Raw genomic sequence first — 4,969 nt, 5'->3', positions numbered from 1 at the left:
TAGCGTGGTTGTAAATGAGTCATTGTGGTTTCTTATTTATTGAATGTAAGAGTAGAACAAATGAGAATGACATGTGCAGACCTCTCTGTTTTCATGCAAATGTGCAAAATATAGAAATCTTCAATGGATAACGGTGTCTGCTATATGCACAGAAACTACAGTTAGGATTGTGAAATCACTGATTGAAACATTTGTAAAACCTTCACATGGCCTCAATCACAAAATTGTTAATATTCACGATGAATAATAGTTACATTTTAATGTTCCTAATTAGGTGGGAACAGACCCTGGATCGTTGGGACCCACCGCCCCTAAACCTACTTACCTGATTGGTGTCATAAAGGAAGCCTCTGTGCAGCTGCAGCAGGGCGAGTCGAGCCAGGACGGGTGCCCGAGGACCGGTAGACCCGATGGAAAGAAGTAGCCGGTAGGCCTCCTCGACCCGGCCCAGCTGGTACAAGGCATCTGCTGCCAGGATCTGAGACCCATCAGCACCCGGCTGGAGCTCCATCAGCAGACCAGCCAGAGACTGGACACCAGCAGGGGTCCTAATGCACGGAGCAGGGAGAAGTGTAACACCAAGAAAATGCATGAATGAGGATTTTCATCAAAAACAGAGATCATACCTGAAATATGAACAGGACTAAATACCTTTTCCAAAAATTGCATAGCTAATTTCTACTTTTAGATAGGTTACGCACCCAAAGGCCTTTTTCACAGCACACATTATGAGTATGGCAGGAAAAGCACAGGTGTTAATAACATTAAGGATGGCTCAGTTTGTCCAAGTAAGCCATGACAGTGTGACAGTGTGAATGCACGATACCGGGACTCTGAAACCAAAAGCAGGTAATTCAGCCATCATTCCTTTTAATATTTACAGCTGTGCTTTACTCTGGCATGTCAAGCTGTCTTTGGAGACCAACATCATACCCTGCTCTGTCCTTGTCTCTCTTTGATGGGGCCTGCGGCCGATCCCTCTGCTGGGGCTGTTGGGCGTCGTCACTGGAACTGGACTTGGATTTGTGTCCTCCCGTCGCCTCAAGCATGACTCGCCCCTGCTCCAGTAAAACAGTAAACAGCAGGCCCCGGTAGTTCCATGGCACCAGGCAGCGAACAGTCAGGGCCGTTTCCTGGGGGTGCAGCATGCTGGCTGTCACAAAGTCTAGAGCTGTGAGGTAGTTTAACCCGCCCATCATGCGCAGGAGCCCCCTGCCACAGAGTGCCCGCACACAGCTGGACGGGTGAGGGGTATCGTGTTCAATCACAGCCTTGAAGTCTTCTAACGCCCCCTTTTCGTCATCTGAGAGCAGTCTGGCATACCCACGGAGAACCTGCACCGTGTTTTGATAGCTCTGCTGACCTCGGGCAGCAGCTAGCTGGCTACAGATGGAGAGGGCCTCTTTGTGTTCCCCTCTGAGGAGAAGACAGTCGGCCAGTCGCACCCTCAGCTCTCTACCTCCTCCGTCGGGCTCTAAATAGCACAGAGTCCGTAACTGAGTGATCACAGGGTCCAGGAGCTCAACTCCCTCGGTGGATCGCAGGTCTGGACGGATGAGGACCCTTTCTCTGTAACCAGACAGGCCCCGCTCCGCCTGCTGACGGAGATGGTTGCGAGTAGCCACCCCTGTACCATGATCTGCGAACAGCTTTTGAAAATAAATTCGGGCCGTGGCAGGATGCATCTCAAATGCCTCCCCCAGATCCCTGCAAGCCTCAGCAGTCCGTCCACCTGCAGACAGGCAGGCAGCCGCTCGACTGATTAGGAGTCTGGCTCTCCTCTCAGGAGGGTCTTGGAATGACTTGTCTGCACTACTCCCGGTTTTCTGACAATTACCATGATTCAAAAGAGCAGAGTACACATCTGCACTGTCCCAAAACCTGCCTGTCAAAAACAAATATGCTGCATGAAGTTCCTGCACTTCTGTACTGCCAGGTGAGATAGCCAATAAAAACCCAATAATTGTTGCAGAAGTCGCTACATCTAGCTTGTCCTTCTCCTTTGTTGTCACTGCACACTCGCTGTCAAATATTAAAGAGGGATGTATGAGCAGTAATTGATGTGTAAAGGCCTTCACTATTTTGTTTAGGTGCTGAGCTTGCCTGCTGTTCACCAGAGTGACGGTTTCAGATTTGTTCCTCTGGTAAGCGTTGAGGTAAAGCTTCAGCCCCGTGACACTGTGAGGCTCTGAGAACAAGCAGGCCAGGGCACGAGTTACCTCCAACACTAGGTGAGTCACATCTGGTGGGTGAGGGTTTGGCATCCCCTCAAGCAAAGCAGTGCAGCGAGCAAAAATCTCCTCACAGCCAAGCCCGCCACTCTGAAGGAGAGACTCCATCTTGAAAATGGTGGCTGACAGATTGTTGGGGCAGAGTGTGGAGAGAAACACAGCCGCAAGACCTTTGTTGTTAAGACTCTCGGCGGGGTGGTTCTCCCCGTGACTGTCGAGCCAGCCTTCTAAAGTTGAGATCACCCCACCCAGGCCTGACTTCAATTTCCGCATGTGGGTAACGGTGGAGGCTGCGTGAGTCCGGAAGGCCGACAAATAGAGAGAGGTAGCTCTCCCCAGCTCTCCAACCGCAAGGAGCTTGTCTCCATCCTCACATAGCTTTGAAACATTGACTCCAGGTCGAACCACAGCAGTCATGATCAGGCAGCAGGCCCTCCTCTATCCGCGCGTCTCTCTTCACCTGTTCACAGCGACGACGACACTGATGTCACCTGACGGGTACAAAACAGGAAATAAGGATAAAAGTTAGGCATTTCTCACAACAGAGATTTTGACTTGGAAAAGCACATGTATTACTAAGAACATTAACGATGGCGCTGTTGAAGTGTCCCAGTAAACCGGGACAATGTGACAGTATGAACCTGAAACTGAAGCAGCTAATTGGAATCCAGCAATCATTAATTGTATTAACTGGTTCAATATTATTTTACTGCTGGAACTGGTGTTTTAGTTGTTTTTTTTACCGTGACTGTGGTGCTGATGCAAATTCCAATTTAGCAACAGGCCTACTACTGTTTCTTATATTAACAAGAAACACTTAATTGCTTTCTGACAAGTATGTTTGAACGTTTTAACATGCTTTGCACCTGCATTGCAAAATAACAAATTAAGCTTTATAAAAACTATAGACTATAAACTATATATATTGGCATGCAGTGTATTTTTAAGCCGTTTGCAGAATAGCAAAATATTGCATGAACACATTATTAAAGCAAAAATTGTAATGCACTAATGTGACGTACACATAATGTAAGTGAAATAAACTGTGGTCAAGATGAATAAAATAAAAGCCTACTTTTAATATAATGCTTTGTTTGCACTCTGTAAACTATAATAGCCCTTTTGTATTGAGGGAATTTATTGCATCCTCGAGCCCATGCCTACCTGCTCATTTGGCTTTAGTAGAGACACCAAAACCTGAGCGAAACCAAATGAAATCCCTGACGGTGTCAGTTCATGTTCTGTTCCTGAAGGTCCCGTGAACAGAAACCCTGTGCCCCATTGGTGTAATTCAATAGCTCTGGTTCCAGAGCTGCCAGAGCAACACGGTGTGTCCACGCACACAACAAAAGCTGCAGCAAAGTTATTTTTAAAAGAGTGTTGCAGGTGGAAAGACACAGAGATAGCAACAAGATTAAATACTTACCGAAACTAGCTTCACATCACGGTAAACTCCTCGTGGCTTTGTTCTGTGGTCGCGAGCTGGTGTTCCTGTGAGCACGGGTCCGGTTGCCAATGGAAACCACTAACGCTCGTGCTTACAGGAAGACCACAGGTCCCCAGAACGAGACGCCTCTCGTTGTTTCAACGGCCCCAAAAGTGGGCGATAAAAATCTGTTCCTTTACAGATTCTAGGAATGTTGAAAGCGTGAAACCGCTGTGAAAGTGAAACAACTTTAAATACCTCGAGAAAAGCGGTTTCATTATTTCCCCTCCGATATTTTTACAAAGTGCCATAACAAAGTGTGCCGACTGCAACTTCTCCCATCAACACGAATTGATTGTATGACCGATATTACTGGTATATACCAATAAACGCTTGGAAAAAAACTACAGTTATAAAATGAGTTCCTCGTCAGAAGTTATAGTTGGCAGCGTATCAGCATGTTTGTGGGCTATATGCAAAAACACGTGAATGTTTATTTAACCCTGCTGTCAGAACTTCAGATGGTTGTATGTCTACTAACATACTGCCGATGTGAAAAACGTGTCTCTGTATGGGATCTATGCTTTTTCTATAGCCAAAGAATATGGACAATGTAGGACAGCTGTTCTTTGTGCTGAAACAGAATTTGCAATTCATGAGATTGGTGAAATCCACCTCAAGAATAAAAGCCCCTGAAGCGCCCTACCGTCATTTTCTTTGTATGGAGATGTGCTCAACTGCACACCAGCTGCTGAGACACTACAGTCAATACACTCAGACAACACTCCCATCTTGTGGCCAAGAATTTTATTCTTTATGATGACACCGACTGAGACTCGTACAGTACCGTGTTACTACACATTTGTACCACGTAGGGGACTCCAGTGAGGATAACATTCCTAACCCTGACAGTTTCAGTATAATCGTCCACTCATTGAGTGATTGTATTAAATTACGCAAAATGTAACAAAATTAAAAATAATAATTATAGAAAATATACACACACAAACCACAGACCTAGATTCATATTTAAACATTCATGAATAAACTTAATTGACTGGAAAATCATTTACTACCAGGAACTGAATTGACAAACAAAAACTCAAAGTGAGATACCCCAGCCTCACAACTGGAAACCATCAGCTTGGATGGAATATGTGTGGTGAGGGGAAACCCAGCCTACTGCACTTTGACGCCATTTATTTGCAGGAAACTGAAAATCTGACGTCCTGTGGGGATTTCAGTATTCTCAGCCCTCAACTGCTGGCATTTAAGAGACACAAGCTGGAGGTTATGTGGTGTGCTAGAGAAG

Source organism: Melanostigma gelatinosum (genome assembly GCF_949748355.1).
Source record: "Melanostigma gelatinosum genome assembly, chromosome: 8".
Lineage (NCBI taxonomy): Eukaryota > Metazoa > Chordata > Actinopteri > Perciformes > Zoarcidae > Melanostigma > Melanostigma gelatinosum.
Note: the sequence above shows the minus strand (reverse complement) of the source record.